Source organism: Haemaphysalis longicornis, unplaced genomic scaffold (genome assembly GCF_048455015.1).
Source record: "Haemaphysalis longicornis isolate Haplotype H1 unplaced genomic scaffold, Haemaphysalis longicornis Haplotype H1 scaffold_1, whole genome shotgun sequence".
Lineage (NCBI taxonomy): Eukaryota > Metazoa > Arthropoda > Arachnida > Ixodida > Ixodidae > Haemaphysalis > Haemaphysalis longicornis.
The window spans coordinates 84,655,271-84,672,881 of record NW_027526203.1 but is presented as its reverse complement, the minus strand read 5'-3'; positions in this window follow the sequence as shown (position 1 = coordinate 84,672,881).

Genomic DNA, 17,611 nt, shown 5'->3' with positions numbered 1-17,611 from the left:
TTGTCCATCGTACTTTTGTTGAATATTCCCGAAATTAACACAGACTGGCCTGTAAATGGTGGTGATCAATATCAAAGTTATAATATTGGCAAACGTAACTGGCGTGCTGTCAGGTATGAGAGCCCCGCTGATTATGTAAGCGCACAAAACCAATTTAAATCGTAGTGTATAGCCGTAGAATGAACATCTGAGCAACCGGTGGTTACGGAGACACTGCCAGTAAATTCAGGTCAGTGTAACTACAATCGGCTCCATCACACGCCGGTTCCGCGACGCTGGCCTGTGACACACACCTGGCGCTTATACAGATCGAATATACAACACTAAGATCGCGTCAGAAATATTTACACTCTCGAAAACACACCTCATTTGCGAACAGAAAGACTGCTCCACATAAACATGGATTTCAAACGCCCGCACACGTAAATCTCAGTCGTGGACGTGACGCAAAACCAGCGGCGGCACTGGGGAGCGGGACGCCGACTCCCGCGCCTGCTTTCGAAACGGGCCGCTAGGGGGATTTCAGTGGCGCCCCTACAGGCCGCGCTCGAGGCGTATAGCGGACGGCTAGGAGCCACGGGGGAATCGAAAAATGAGCGCAATAACGCTATCACGTTAAAAGGAACGAAGCGCACCCACAGTATGCATTCTCCCGCCCCCGATCAGCGGAACATCCACACTAGCGGCGCGATGCTGTCACTATATATAGGTCGATTTAGCGGCGAATAGCGAGCTCTTCGTGATCAACGGGCCGTAGAATACTTAGTTCGGTACCTTTCAGCATTCGAAGACCACGATGACGGTCGCCGACCTGCCGATACTCTGCGTTTCTGTCGCAAGCGGATTTCTTGGATTTACGATGTTTCGGTCAATTTCCGCCGGGATGTGCCCGTCCGGTATTCCTCTCATCACTCTCTTTTGTGCAGTCCAGCATGGTGTGGCACGCTTTACGTGGTTTACAAACAAAGCGAAGTTAATATTCCCATACTGTGATTTGTGATGCCAATTAGTAGTAATTGTGAGTGAGCGTGAGTGGGTGGACAGGAGTGGCGAGTGAGTGCGAGTGGCCATTGCAAGTGGTGAGTGCGAGGGAGTGTAAGTGGCGAATGTGAGTGGTGAGCGCGAGCGTCAGTGCGAGTGGTGACGTGAGTGTTGAGCGTGACCAAGAGTGAGTGCGAGTGGTGGGAACGAGTGGTGAGCTTGAGCGCGAGTTCGTGCGAGTGGTTACGACGAGTGGTGAGCGTGAGTGAGTGCGAGTGTTGACGACGAGTGGTGAGCGTGAGTGGGAGAGAGTGCGAGTAGTGAGGTTCGAGTGGCGAGCATGCGTGCGAATGAGTGTGAGTCATGAGAGCGGAGTGGTGAGCGTGAGCGCGAGTGGGAACGACTTGTGAGACCCAACTGGCTAGAGTGAGAGCGAGTGAGTGCGAGTGAGGAGGGCGGAGTGGTGAGCGGGAGCGCGAGTGAGTGCAAGTGGGGGAGACGATTGGCGAACGTGAGCGGAAGTGAGTTCGACTTGTTAGGACCAAGTTGCGAGCGTGAGTGGTGAGTGCGAGTATTGAGGGCGGAGTGGCGAGCGTGAGTGCGAGTGATTGCGTTATGATAAATATATTTTTTTGAGTGAGTATGAAGGAGCGGTATCCAGTTTTGCCGAGCCATGGCTACAGCGTCGTATTACTGGAAGAAGAGCATGGAAAGCGAGTAATGGGGGTAATTGAGAATTAAAGTAACCGCATTAAGCCAGAGGCAGTGTGTGGGAGTGGGAAGGGCGCGAAGGAAGGGAGGGAGGTGAGGGAATCGAAATAAGTAAAAAAATGGCTGTAGAGAGAGCTTCGCCAAAGAATAGCGGTGAAGACCAAGAGGAAATAAATCAAGTAAATCTGAAAAGATGTTGTTGCTATTCCTTACTTCGCACATATGGCCACTTGCGGGATTGCTTTGACGAGCTAATGCGCCCGGTTGGCAAATTCTTAACGCTGTGAATATGAAAAGTTTGATTGCTTCTAGGGTTTAACGTGCCAACGCGACGCAGGCGATGAGGCGCGCCGTAGTGAAGGGCTCCGGAATAATTTTGACCACCTGGGGATCTTTAACGTATGCCGAATTCTCGTACACAGGGGCATTTTTGCTTTTCGTCTCCATCAGAAAAGCGGCCGCCACGGCCGGGAATCGAACCTGAACCCACACCTTAGCCACTGAGCCAGCGCGGCGGGTGAATTTGAAAAGTAAAAGTTGTAGAATAATACGTGCCGCGTGACGCCTGAACGAGATGTCCCGGGAGTAGGACAGGAACACACCACCCTCACAGAACCCCGATTCTAGGGAGGCTGTAGGGTGTTCCAGTCTGCTTGCTGACCTAATTCGCACACTAATACGAATAAATGAAATAGAAGAAGCTGACGGAAACACGTTATAGCAGAAAATAAACTGGTCGAAGTAAACCGTGCTGAAAGACAAAGAAACGAAAGCGACGAAAAAAGCGGAAGTGCAATGTATCGGAAAAGAAGTTGTCAATGCGTATCGCCAGGCTTTCGCCTTAAAAGGACACTGAAGTGAATTTGTCAAGCTTGACATCTGACGTTATCTGATGGGCATTCTCGATATCTCAGTAATCGTCATACCGCGCTTCTGCCATGTTGTCGGCTGTAAAATGCCTAAGATAAGCCTCCCAGGACGCCTTGGAATCGTAAAAATGACTACCGGAGGCCTACGCAGTGGATGAACGCCCTCCGCGTCACCGCAGACAATGAAATGCTGTGCGTTTTCCCCCCATATTTGCAGCTTGCCACACTCATGCCTGTATTGTAAAAAGCGCGTTCGCACCAGGCCAAGGGTCTGCTGATTCTGGCCTGTGTCCACTGCCCACAAGCAGTTGGTGCTTATGGCAACAGCACGCCTGTTTGGGGTACAACAACGAAAAGCAACATAGAAAAATTGTTAAGAATTCAAAAGAAAGCCGTTCGTACAATTGTTAATGCCGCGTATGACGCCCATGCGTGGCCTATTTTCAAGTCCTTGAACCTATTACCTGTAACGGAACTTTACCACTCCACACTTTTAAGACGACACCAAGGTCGCGGGTTCGATTCCCGGCCGCGGCGGCCGCTTTTCTGATGGAGGCGAAAAGCAAAAACGCCCGTGTGTACGAGATTTCGGCGCACGATAAAGATCCCCAGGTGGTCAAAATTAATCCGGAGCCCTCCACTACGGCGCGCCTCATCGCCTGCGTTGCGTCGGCGCGTTAAACCACACAATCAATCAATCAAAACGACACCAACTAGCTCTTAAGAATAATGACGCGTTCATCATACAACTTTCCGGGCTGAAGGCAAAACAACAAGTGCAAGAGTTGCGTGTAAAGGAACGTTGGGAAATTCCAAGAGTTAGAACGAACTATGGGTACGAAAGAATTCACTATCAATTACCCGCCCTGTTAAATGCCATGGAGTCGTCTTGTAGCAGTGTATAAGCGGTTATTTTACTCATCAAAGAGCGTTTTTTTTACTGTTTTGCGTGCATTTTACTTGTTTGCATCTGGCTGATTGCTTGTTCGGTCTCTGTTTTGTGTGCATTTTACTTGTTTGCATTTGGCTGCTTGCTTGTTCAGTCTCATTTTTGTGTTGATTCTGGTTAATATTCCCAATGCCATTTGCCGCCTGTTGCACCGGGGGGCTGGGGCTCGTCAAGCCGTTTCTTACGGCTTTTTTCCCGGCTCCCTTTGCGCGAAAGTGATTTGTTTGTTGTTTTTTCGCGCAAAAATAAAAATGAAATCAAATCAAATCAAACGGAAACTCACCAGCGCGTCACAGTTATTCTGCGCGAGTTCTGCGGAGTCGGGCGTGGAGCAGTGAACGTTACGGGCCAAAAATGGTAAATTTAGTATGCAAAACTTCAGCCGAAAACGAAAAAAAATCAACCCACAAAAAAATGAATGTACCCTTTTCGATTCGAACTGTGGAATTACAAAAAGCCATACCCTGCACTCCAGACCACTCAGAGAAGGCCCGGCGCTGGTCGCGGTGGAAATATGACGTATATAATATATAACCAGTTTGCACTTATTCAGTTTTAGCATTTCAAGCAGCTTAGGTGGCTATTTGTTGTATAGCGCTTGTGCAGCATCCCCAAATTTTCCACAATATCTCACGTCTCGCAATTGCATTTCTTAGGCGGAAAAGTGTTCGCATATGTGTAGTCGTGCTGCTGATCGCTGTGCTTGTTCACCCAGCGCAAAAAAAAAGTGCTCGTGGTCGCTAGTTTTACGCTATACGGTAAAACATTCGATTGATTTTATTTCCTTGGTACCTATATTGACTTCGCTGACTCTTCTCTAGCCTTCAAGTGGCTTTATATTTCCTACTAGCGTACCAGTCAGCGAACCATCGCATGTGCACTTGTGCAACGCTTGTGTGGAGTGACCTGGACTTGGAGCTTGATACAGTGTAGAAACTAACAAACCAAAGAAAGGCACATTCTTCCATTCACAAACGGGTCGTGGCTTAGATCAACTGAGCGAACGAATTGCGACGACCCGTCGCTGGGCCGACCGTCTCTGTCGGGAGGTCGGCGAGCCGTGCAGTAGCACAGTCAAGCCAAGTGATTTCCTACTGACGTCACAGGAAAACGCCACAGAAAATGGGCGAGGAAGCAGAGAGGAGGACATCATTTGGAATTCATTTTCTACTAAATAATTTCTTGTAAACGCACTCATAGTGGCCAAAACATGGCCTATGGACTCCCGACTACAATTTGCGCTGGTAATCCCACAATGTTTACGAATAACTTCAGTGTCCCTTAAAAGCCCGTAACCAAATTTGAGGGCCCCAAGGAAATTTGATATCGAAAAGCGGACGGTTTCGATAACGTAATACGAGCAGCAACTGTTTTGAATGTTGCGCTCTGCCATCAACTGCTTTCTTTTTTGGCCGTGGGCCCTATTCTGGACTACACAAATTCACGGTGAACAGTGAATTTGCCGGAGGTATTTTCAGATTGGCTTTACATTTTGGTGCCGTGCTTCCGGTTGACGAAGCGGTTGTGTGTGGTTTCGTGATTTTGACATTTTATGACGTTTAGTGGCACCAGTTCTAAAGTTTGCCTTATTTCTCTTTACTGAAAGCGCATAATTGTTGGCCAGCAATGAAAAACTAGAATAAATGCAGCCGATATGACAACGTAGGCCTGTCAGTGCTATTGAACAACAATGCGGCTTCTATGTCACGCCCTCGGTTTGATTGGCTGGGCAGGCATGACTTAAGTAAACGAGCCATGAAGAGAAAACACAAGTTTGTGTAATTCGAAAGATTTCGTGTTTTATAGTGCCCCGACCGCTTGTCCGAATGCAAACAATGCTTCATTAACTGAGAAATAATTGATTTAAGTTAAAATTGTCATTTTCCCGCTAAATCGTGCGTTTTCGTGGTCTGCAATCATATCACAGGGCCTTGTTTACCATTAGTGAACCTAGATGGCGCCACCACACCGCGGCAAGCCATTTTCTGCCTTTGGTCTGTTTGTGAATGTATTTGTACCTGGCTTGTTTTGTTTATGGAGACAATCGTTTCGTGAAACATGGTGCTCGCTCGACAAATAAAGTCACGTAAGACATCGTCGTTTGCGTCAATCGGCCAGCGTCGTTTGAAACAACCCCAGAGCCCCGCAGTCCTGTGCGGCTAAGCCAAGCATAGTGCGCGCAGGGCCAACAGCAGTACGCATCGGTACTTCTATGTTTACGTGTGCTTTCGTAACTTCCACTGTTTGTCCCATCAATCTTCACAGAGCACATTGATTGAAGTCGCCGTAGCTAGATTACGAATAGGCCACACACAAGCGACACACTCCCATCTGCTCACTGGATCTCCAAGATCCCTGTGTAGCAGGGGTGGGGAGGGCCTGTCCGTACAACACATCCTCATTACATGCAAAGCACTCCACACAACAAGACGCTAGCACTTTCCTCAACTCTACAGACAACACATTCTACTACACCCAGCACTCTTTCTAGTGGATGATTCCATGATTCCTCTACAGCGCACCTTTAAGTTTCTGGCCGAAATCAAATTTTTACACCTCATTTCCTATCACGCATAGTTTTTTAGACCTCATTTAATCTCACGCACAATTACAACCTGGCCTTCTACACCAGCCATCCTCATTGTCTTTTACCGATTTTACTTTTGTTTTCGTTCAACAATTTTATAGTTTACGTCTACATCCTTCATACATACTGTTTTGGCGCTCTTTGCTCTAGTTGTCCTTGAGGCCATACACATCCAACTGTCGTCATCATTGACGCACCACTCTTAAGGCTTTCAAACGAATGTGCCCTAAATTTAGGCGCAAATAGCCGGTTCGGCAAGTTTATAAGCTCTGCCTAATTTGCGTTTGCTTTTGCCGGCCTCCGCCAATCGCAGAGCTGTCTGGTATGACATCATAGGTTCTGTGGCGGGAAATAAGCTATTGAGTCGCATGGCCATTCCTTTTTTTCTTAAATATGTAGCTTATTTGAGCGAAGTTTGTGTTAAAAGGGGTGTCAGTATGATTCTAACGGGGCAATCTTTTGAATGAACCAAACTTGTGTTTTCTCTTCATGGCTCCTTTAAACAGTTGGCGGGAACGAACACGTACCACGTTGGGAAGTTCAGCCTGTGTAAAAGTGACGTAATGCTACGTAACAGCTTGAAAATGGAAACCCCCTGAATTTGCAACAGGCTCAGTTGCGCATGACGTGTGGTTTAAAGTTGGTTTTTATCAAAATAAATAATTCTTTTCATTGTTTACAAGTCAGCAATCACGGAGTATACAAATGACGTGCGGTCTTTTTTTTGGCATAGCAGCAGACGATAGCGCGGCGGCATTGGCGGCAGCGAAGGTGATAACGCAGCATAGCTTGCCTTGAAGCAGAGAGCTCACCTATATGGTACTAAAAGCGATTGCAATAAATAAATAGATATGGTAAAATAGGTTGTGTGGTGTTCTTCAGCTCAATATCCGCCTTTCGCTGGCTTTGGGATCAACGTTACTCGATCGCCTTGTGGTGTTGACGCCAACTTTGACCTGCAGAAATGTGTTTCCCTTGCCAGCCAGAGCTGCCGTCCTTACTTTTATAATAAATGCCAAGTGTTTTTTAATTTTTTATCTACAATATTTGATACCATGGTTGTGATCTTTATAACTAGAGCGTCAAATTAACCTATTTTTCGTCATAGCTATACGTGAAGTACGTCACTGATTGCTTAAGTTGTGCCATGGAGGTACGAAAGCTCAGGAGAGGCCCGCTATCCACCGGCTCATTGGTAGGTGTATGGAAGAAGTGACGCGGTTTTTTCACGGCCATCGTAGGCTGACGGCAACCGCGTCCTAGCACCGACGCCCAAGGCCGTCCCACTGAGGCACGACGTCACTACGCGGCCCAGACGGTAGCCAATGGTCGGCGGGCGAAGACGAAGCAGACGACAGTGAGCGACGGCGGAGGAGGTAGCGTTCCCGCTCGAATTACACGCAAAAAAACATCCCCCTCGCGAGGGGCACGATCAAATGCAGAGCATTTCCGCGGGGGGCGTGCCTGCAAGTCTTATGGATTACGTATTGGTTGTTGTTGTTGTAATGGTTGTCTTCCAGCGTAGACATTGTCGATGAAGTCGATGGTGAAACGTGAAACGTGCCGTGACCCCCTGCCGCGGCTATTACGCAACGTGGAGAGGCTACGACGCAACGTGGCTAAGGTGGCTGGCGCGGCTATGACGCAACACAATCCAACACAATCCACTTTAATCCAACCCAATCCAAATCCAAGCCAAGCCAAGCCAATCCAATCCAATCCAATCCAATCCAATCGAATCGAATTCAATCCAATGCCCTTCGCGAGAGAGTGTTATAGCGCCGAAATCGCGCCACCACATGAACGCGAACCGAACGCGGCGAGAGAGGGTGTTGCGAGCGGAGAGAAGGCGAGGAGGACGCGGGGGAGAGGGCGCACCTGTGGCCGACGGTTGAATGAGTCAAGGATATATGGCGCGTGCGTAACCTTCCATTCTGTGTCGGCTCCGTGGAGCAGTCGGTAAAGCGGGATTCACACGACGGAGAAACCCTCTCTTTTTGGCCCGCGGGACCCGCTCACGTGACCGGTTTTAGGCTCCGCCCCTCGGTGGGGATAGCACGCGGTGGCTCCGCGAAAGAAAATGCCTCCGCGTGTTTTCGCTCGACGGCGGTGGCCCTCGGCGGGGAATAAAACCTGTTCCTCGGCGCTGTCGTCTGCTACTCACTCCGCGTAGCTCCGCACGTGTGGATGCGCCGCCAGGCCGGATAATCCGGTCTCGTGCTGTTGACGTCACATATCCGTCCGCCTCCGTGAGAGGGTTCCTCCGTCGTGTGAATCCCGCTTAAAGTGCCGTGTACCTTGCGTTCCGCCCGCAGAGTCGTGGGATCGAAACCTGGCGCCGGAAGGTATTATTTCTTTATATAGTGTAGGGTGTGGACTACGTAGTGATGCGGACTACGGACGCCAACGCGGGTGACATCGTGAGTTACTAAAATGCTCTGCATTTAAAAGGGCCGCTGACCAATTTTGCGGTTCCGGCTGCTGTAGAAATGACGTCAGGGCGTCTCCTAGGCATTGCTTTCCTCAATGCGTTGTGCGTACGCAAAAAAATCACGCCATATCCACGGAATGAATGATGATAAGTGGGGCGAAGCTCGAGAGGGGGAGATCATCGGTAACCGTAACTCTCCCATGAATGTTCGCCCATCACATCATTAAGAAAGACGTAAGACTGTGTGCGTACATTATACAAATCAAATTTTATTTTCGGAGTCAATGCTCCCAGGCCCAGACCTGGTGAAAAACCCCGCGCCATCGAGGACTACCCCGTACCTCCACCACAATTTGTCACGTAGGATGGGACACAACGGTAAAGAAAGAACTTTTATTAGGGCGAACTTGTGCCCGAACAAGACGAGAGGAAACGAGCAAAGGTCCTTGCGTCTCGTTCGATCTCCGAGAACTGCCTGCGTTCGTGGCGTGATCTCTTGCGTGATCTCCCCCTCGCAGTGCACGTGCGCTCGCGCCTCCGTTGGCGGACACAGACAAGCTCGCGCTCCCGGTGCCGAGTTTGCGCTGTCGGTTGCAGCCGGTTCTTGTGCGTGCAACGCGGCCCACTTTGCGACATCTCCGAAAGCATGCGGCGGTCACGTACCACGAGACACAAGGGATGGACAGACCCGTGGCTATAGGAGCTTCGCCCCTAAAACATGGCGAATTCACTACGAATTTTTGTGATCGAGAATAGGGCCCCGTGTATAGAGTGGAGTCCGACGGTATTAAAAACACTCCAGTATATGGACATCCGCCGGCGTTTTGTAACAAAACTGCCGCGTCTGGGACTACATCGCTCTAGATAACGTAAAGCTAGGCAACATATCCGAAATATGACATAACATGACCTAACGCACACAAAGAAATCATTTAAGACACAAAAAGTAACCTAACCCACAAAGATTATCCTTCAAGTTAACCGAGGCGAGCGCCGGTTTTGGATCACCACGCCTGAGATCAAGACGATAAGGCGGATCCTCTACTCTACGAAGACTTTTCTCTAGTGCCTTCCTTTGAAAAAAAAAAACCATGCACCAACAAACAAAACCAAAAATAAACTCTACAATGATAAAACTGCAAGCCGGAAACTTGCTAGCAGAAAGACGGTTAAAATTTCTTCAAGTTTGCGAGTGTTTCCATCACACGCAGCCAATCAGGGAGTCGGGGTGAGCTCTCCAAACTTTAGTTATCATCTTCATAGAATTGGCGAAGTATTCTTCAGCACGCTTCGCTTAAACGTCACGATGGCATATGGCCATACGTGATTTACAAATTCCGTGCACAGCCAGGACCATTACGAGGTCGTAGTGTACACCGTTGTCGCACTCTATCGGTAAAAACCTGATTCTGTAAGCGTGAAGTGAAAATCCTTTTTTAGGGCGCGCTGAAGCAGGTCGTAAAAAAGGACGTCGTGCAAACACCCCAAAAACACATGTTCGACCGTCACGGGCCTTTTATATGAGTAGCAGTCGACGCCCAATAGAACGTACACCCCCTTCTCTTTTGCCACGTTTTTAGAGGAAAGACTCCATAGTGAACTTTGGAGAAGACGGCCATCACCCATGGTGGCAGCGCCATTCTTTTCACATGCTTTAGGACATCATGTCCTAGTCTTGCTCGGTACATTACTCTATACAATGGAATAAGTAGTACTGCATCAACCAGGTCATTATACTATCTTTTCCGTGTCACACTAGATAGGTATTCCAGCCTGAAGCGTGCACATCTCTACTCTACGACGACAGACGCTTTTCGAATTTTGTCCGAAGGCACTCTTTACATGCCTGGAGAGATCAGCTAGAGTGCCGTCGGACGGAACTCTAGACACTGCATTCTTTTTTTACCAATCGGCTATAGTCACGTGATTGCATTGTCTGCCACCGGTGACACAAACTGCTTGTAAGGACGAAAAATTTAAAACAAAACTCACATGAACGCCTGGAACAAAAAATAAGTGAACTCTGTAGTGAAATACAGATTAGGAAAGTTAAAGTAGTTAAGAAATAAAGCAGTTGGGTTTGCTTTCCCCCAGTCGCCACTGGTGCAACAGGGGAGCGAGATAATGCACTTAAAGATGCGCCACGCCCTAGTCGCACATTCTTGGAGCGCGCTGCCGTGGACCGCTGACGTCACCTCAATAATCAGCACATAGCATGCATCGCATTTTTAAAGCGTTTGAACAGCGCCTTGAAATATTACATTAGCGTATTATTCGCTCAAACTCACGAGCTTATTATTCGCCCGTGTTTCGCTCTCCCTCGGACCTTCTGGAATAGCACCACAGGATTGAAGCTGCGTATTTGCCGTCAGCAGCACAATGCCTTAGCCACTTAGGCGGGTCAGCAGAAACGGGCTGCTTGAACTCGAGAAGCCATGTCTGCCTTTTCTTGTCATGGTTACAGGTGGTAGGCAATTGTTACTATAGAGGAGAAGCATTGTACTTCCGATCGGTCAGTTCTGTTCACGTCCGTTTGTGGCCAACATTCTCTTTTTTGTGGCACATCTCATGCTGCTCATTCCTTATGTAGCACTAAACACTTTAACAAGAACTTTGTTTTGTTTACTTTTAATGACAGCTGCTAGTGGACAAGAAGGAGCCATAACTGAATCGCTTTGTGTTCATTATGCAGTTTACAATTACTGCGCCAGGCTCACGTTTGCGGTAAGAGCGGCTTTGACTTTCTTTGCTACTGCCCCTCCCTGCGTTGACGTCTTGAATGTCTCAGGAATAACCGAACCATATACGATAGACGAACTCATTGCGGCCATTAAAGAACCAAAGGTGCAGTCGTTTCCAGTTGTATGATGAAATCGCATATTAGCTGTTCATGAACTTCGAAAGAGAGGACTTGAAAGCCCTACTCTACTTATTGTATGATGTATGGGATAAAGGCGCCATTCTACCCGAGTGGAAACCCTCAGTGGTGGTGTCTATCCCCTGTTGCATCCGGGAAGGCCGAGCCGAGCCGAACTCTGTCGCCTCCGACATACGTGTGGTAGCGTGTGAAGCGAGCGGCCAGCCAATGTTGCTGCCTCGAGTAAGTCCAGAACACGAAGGCCAACGTAACTTGTTGACTTCATAGCGAGAGATGAGCCGAAGCCAAAGAACAATGCCCCAACGGGCGAGCTTACAGTACAGTACACTGCTCAAACAGGAATGAACTACAGCGCTTGGGGGGTCTTATTTATACCCAAAGCGCCAACGGTCACAACAAGCGTTCCCTCTAGATTCTGCACATGACACGAACGGCACAGACACACACACAACGCTCTTTCCAGAGTTCGTGAGCAATCGGTAGTAGCGGCGCACGCTGAATCCGAGATAGGAGAGAGGGGAGGTCTCCGTAGCAGTTTCCGCGTCCTTCGGACAGGTTGAAGCCGGCCTCGTCTTCCAACGCCGGTTTGAATCGCGCCGATAGCGAAGCTCCAGAGATCCAGACACGTCGCAGCTTGTTTGAATCGTCGGTTGCAGGTGTAAGTCACCGACAGGGTGGCCTGCTTGAAAGGCGCACGTAGTGGAGGCTTCACCGCACAGCCGAGGAGTGTTGCAAAGAACATAGCGGTGGGCTGATTCGTAATAGCTTCTCCGCCGGGGGGTCTGAGATCCCGATAGAAAAGGGTCTTCAACCGTTGTCCGGAGGGATGCTTTCGGAAAGAAGTGCTCGCCAGATGCTCGACCCAAGCCCTGGGCTGTACGACACCGTGCTGCAGCGTCACCGGGCCGGTCACTGGTTGAGTAGTGGCTCGCTAAGAACGTCTCTGGCTTGGTCAGGCAAGCAACAGAACAACACAGAAAGACAAAACCGCATCGCCGGCTAGTGCGAAGGGAAATCCACACTGAAACGCTACCAGGCTTTTAGTTGCGAATAAATACGCTAATAACTAACTACGCTAGTTATATTTTAGCCGAGCGGTACTTTAGCCCAGCACACAAACTTTGAAGGTGACATTTCGCGCGATTGGAAATGTCCCACACAAAAGAATTGCGATCGTAAAGGGCGAAACCTACTTCAGGAAAAACAATGCAATTGAGTAAGTCAGGCGTCTACAGGCCACTTCTCTCGCTGAGAGCTGCGATTTGTGCTCTCCTCATTGCCTTGAGCTTTCCGATTTTTGAATCGTACATTCAGTGCGCCCGTTCTCTGAACGCTGCTTCGACCGGTCGAGAGCACATCGGCCTTCTTCCGAGACGTATCTCGAGCGCACGGAGAGCAAGGCATGCGGTTTCATTCTCGGCCGCTCCGAGGTACATTTAGATTCGGGGCAAAGTGTGCCTGTGGCGCTGCCACTCGGCAGGCCCGCATAGGAGCTCTTTCCGCACTTTTTTGAGACACTGTCGGTAAGCGAATACCAGGGGGTGTTTTCGCTCTCGTTTCCGGCTGTCAAGGCCAATCTAGGCACGGGCGGCCCGGTCTCAACAGACGGATCAACCCCAGGCGACACTGGAATCGCTAGGTGCTCGGCTGGCCGTTGCTCGACATCGAGTATCTGTATTGCAGGTGGAACGCTAACGACTTGCTCTGTTGTGGTGTCGTCGCCAAGCTTAGCTCCAACGTGAAAACCGTTCAGTGTCTCGACTGCCGGCTGTGCCCCAGCGTAGATCGGTTCTGAACTCGCGTCCGGAGGAACACCATTCGTTTCAACGGACTCGTGTTGCCTCTTTTCGCCAACGTCACAGTTTAGGCTTTCCCGAGGGACGTCGTTAGCCTGCGAACTGCGCGCGTTCGGGTCGGTAGCCGTTTTCAAGGCCTCCCGTGAACCTGAGCACTCCGAACACGACGACGCTGACACATCTCCGCTCACAGTAGGGGCCTTACACACAGTGTACTTACGCTGCCCTCTGTCGTGAGCCTCCGGAAATGCCCCATCCCCGCTATCTTTCTGAAAGGTGGCGACACTACTGTTACTTGAGCGCTTCCCAGGGAGCTCAGCTGACTCTTTCTTCGGCAGTTTCTCGAAATTGTACCCCTTTTTGCGTAACACCTGATCCGACCTGTTCGAGAATAGCTACCTGTATTCCGGAAGAAGTTGTGGGGATACTGCCGCCGCCTTGACAAGTTCACCAAACGGACCTCCGATGCTGACCTTAGCAATCGGCAGGGGCACGTTTCGTGCTCCTACGGCTGGCTTCACCCAAACACTCTGTACCGTGAGTTGATCCGGTTCAACGTACGAAGGGTGGATCATGTCTACCGTCGCCGCGGAGTCGCGAAGAACTCGGCATGGTTTACCGTTGACAATGAGCTCGCGTACGTACGGCTCCAGAAACTGCCTGCTTACGTACGTACGGCTCCAGAAATTGCTTCTGATCTAGCACGTGAAAGCCCTGAAACTGATTCTGAAAGCACGTGAAAGCTTGCCTTTTTTGCGACTTGCCCCGAAATGTCCCGACTCGCCGCAGTTCTAACACGCAGCCTGTTTGCGCGCTTCAAAAGCTTTCTTTCTGCTCTGATCCTCAGCGTCTGCTCTTTTCGTTTTCGCGGCCAGTTTCACTTGCCGAGAAAAGGACTTGGATAGCTCCACCGTCTTCCCGGGGAGCTCTGCCTTTCGGCCCTAACTTATCAGGCCTCGGCCTTAAGTATTTTGGCCGTCTTTCGGCCCCTGCGCACCTCGATGTGCGACAAATGCGTCGGCTAGCTCAGCTGCGTGATACACAGTATTTACCCCTGGCCTATCTTGCACCCAGAGTCTCAGGTTCTCTGGTAGTCGGCGGTAAATTGCTCGAGAGCGAAACACTCAACTACCTTGCCGTGCTGTCCGAAAGCCTTTGCCCATTTGAGCCACTCTTCCGTGTTAGCCCTCAGCTTATAGGCGAACTCTGAGTACGACTCGCCCTTAGCTTTTTCGGCTTCACGGAATTTCTGGCGAAACGCCTCTGCCGACAGCCTGTACTTACGCAGGAGGCTCGACTTGACTTTCTCGTAGTCCTCCGCCTCCTCCTTTGGCAAGCGGGCCATCACGTCGGATGCATCACCTGGCAAAAGCGTAAGAACCTTTTGCGGCCATGAGTCTCGGCTAAACTGGGCCCTCTCGCACGTACGCTCAAAGTTGACCAAACAAAGACCGATGTCTTCTCCTACCTTGTAGGGTCGCATTAGGTCACTCATTCGTAACGTAGGTCGCTCAATCACCTCAGACTGCACGCTTGGCGCACTGCTGTCACTCTCACGCCTAGATCTAGATGCCTCGATGTCTAGACACTTCATTTCCATTTCATGCTATAGCTCCCATTCTCGCTTTCTGTCCTCCCGTTCCTCACGCTGGCGCTCAGCCTCTGCCTCTGTGGCCTGACGTTTCGCGATCTCCTTGCCATCGATCCGCTCAATGCATTCCGACAGCTCATCATCATCAGCACCGACAGCGAGTATGGCCTGTATCAGCTTTAGCTTTCTCAGAGCGTCCGAAACATCCAAGCGCAACTATTTTGCAAGCTCCAACAACTGCGGGTTTTTCAACGCCTTCAAATTCATGCCCGTACTAGAGCACTGCTTTCCCGCTGCACCAAAATTGTTTTGCGCGAATAACCCACCCGACAAAAACACACGCCCTACCAGCTATTCTCAAATACTTGGTAAAACTCAGTGAAGAACAATTACACCATCTTCTCATGGGGAACCCTGATGAGGATGCGAAGCATCATGGGGGTTCCGTGTGGTTCCATTGTGTTGCCGTTATGTTGAGTGATCTGGTGTTTAGTAGCGCCAGAGGGAATTCCGCGTCCGGGTCGACACCGGTGGCAAAGGCGCGGAAGTACTGTTGAGTGACAGTGAGTAGGCGGTGGTTCTCGAGGCGCCGAAACTCGTCAATCATGCTCTTGTCGATGTTGCCGTCTCTGTGGTGGAATCGGTAGTCTCCGTCAGTGTTGGTGAGGTAAAGGTTGTTGACGTTGGTGCACCGGCTGAGAGCGACGTACACGGAACGAAACGAAGAGAGAAGACTCGCGAGGGCGAGAGCCCTGGCGGAGGCGCACAAGGAAGACCAGCGGGCGGCCTACGTCGACGCGGCGGCGTACGGCGGTAAGCCGGGACGCTACGCAATCGTGGCGGTCAGGGCGTCCGACGGGGAGATGGTGGCAGCCGGCAGCGTCCGGGCGGCCACGAGCGAACAGGCAGAAGAGGCAGCCATAGCGCTGGCGCTAAGAAACTGCCCAGAGATGACTACAATACTCAGCGACTCCCGAGCCGCCGTGGCAGGCTACAGCCGCGGTCGCGTCGGAAGACCGGCTGCGAGAATCCTCCCGAGAGGAAAGGAGACCGTAACAACGCTGAGGTGGTTCCCGGCCCACGTCGGAGCCCTCCCCGGCGGTACGCCCAACCGCAACGAGGGCGCGGACGCCGTCGCGCGAGAAATCGTGCACCGCGCGACGCCCCCCCGTGCCCAAGCCCTGCGGACGGAAGACAACATGGAGCCCCTAGCCGGCTACAGTGAGATACTGGCGTGGTACAAGGAGGGACGCCGCGAGCTTCCCGGCCCTCATCGGGGGCTGGGGAGGCACGAGGGCGTGCTCTTCAGACAGCTACAAGTCGGGACAGTGTTGACGCCGGCACTGGCCCGGCACATGTGCTCGGACATTCCCGGCGACGGTGTGTGCTGTGTGTGCGGGGTGGAACTGGCCACCCTGGCCCACATACTTTGGAACTGTGACGAACCTGTGCGGGGTGTGCGGGGCCCCGGCCCGCTACCACCGGACATCGAGAAGTGCATCCGCTCGACGGATGAGGGCGACCAACTATACGCGATCCAGCGGCTCGAGGAAGCCCTGGGCCGGCAGAAGCGAACGGGAGACCCTCCTGCTGGGGGAGCGCTCCCTAGTAGCCGAAGCCAAGGCCTGGGTACCCCTTGAGGCCCAGGGTAGGCGGGGGCGGTGAAGCCCTGCGTGGTGAATCCCGCCCCCTCGCAGGATTTATTAATAAAGGTCTTTTTCTCTCTCTCTCTACACGCCCTCCTCTTCGCAGGTTTGTTTTCTTCTCCTTCTTCTTCAGGGGTTCCCCTACGGGAAGATGACGACGGTGGTTGAACGCGAAGCTATCTCGTGATGAATTAGCAACGTACACGCCCTCCTCTTCGCAGCTTTGTCTCCTTCTCCTTCTTCTTCTTCAGCGGTTCTCCTACGGGAAGATGACGATTGTGGTTGAACGCGAAGCTATCTCGTGATGGATATTTTGGCTGGCTAATCCCTAGGGGCATCCTGCCGCAATCATCATCAGGGGCGCTGCGAACGGGGCACGGACAAGTGACATCCCCCCGAGCAAGAGACGCTCCGCATCTAAAAACCCCCGCACTCACCATTGACCATCGTGAGTTCTGCGAAGTCCGAACCCGCATGGAAGTCCGTGGTGTTGGATCTCGAACCGCTGGCTCCAGGTGTTACGAAGTTGCCATCCGAACGCTGCCAACCAGTTTTTGCGACGTTGTCATCCCACCGCTGACAACTCGTTGCTGCAAACAGAAAGGCCGATCCGAGCCGAGCTCCGTCGCCTCCGACATACGTTTGCTAGGGCGGTGAAGCGAGGGGCCAGCCAATATTGCTGCCTCGAAGAAGACCAGAAGCCGAAGGCAAACGTAACTTGTTTACTTCATAGCGAGAGATGAGCCGAAGCCAAAGAACAATGCCCCGACGGGCGAGGTTACAGTACAGGACTCGAGCAGAGTGACAGCATTGATTCACTGCTTAAACATGAACGAACCACATCGCTTGGGGGGTCTTTTTATACCCAAAGCGCCAACGGTCAAAACAAGCGTTCCCTCCAGATTCTGCACACGACACCAACGGCACAGACACACATAACGCTCTTTCCAGAGTTCGTGAGCAATCGGTAGTAGCGGTGCACGCTGAGTCCGAGAGAGGGGAGAGAGGAGTTTTCAGTAGCCGCTTCCGCGTCCTTCGGACAGGTTGAAGCCTGCCTCGTCTGCCAACGCCGGTTTGAATTGCTGCGACGGCGAGGCGCCAGAGATGCAGACACGTCGCTGCTTGTTTTAATTGTCGGCTGCAAGTGGGAGTCACTGACTGGGGGGCCTGCT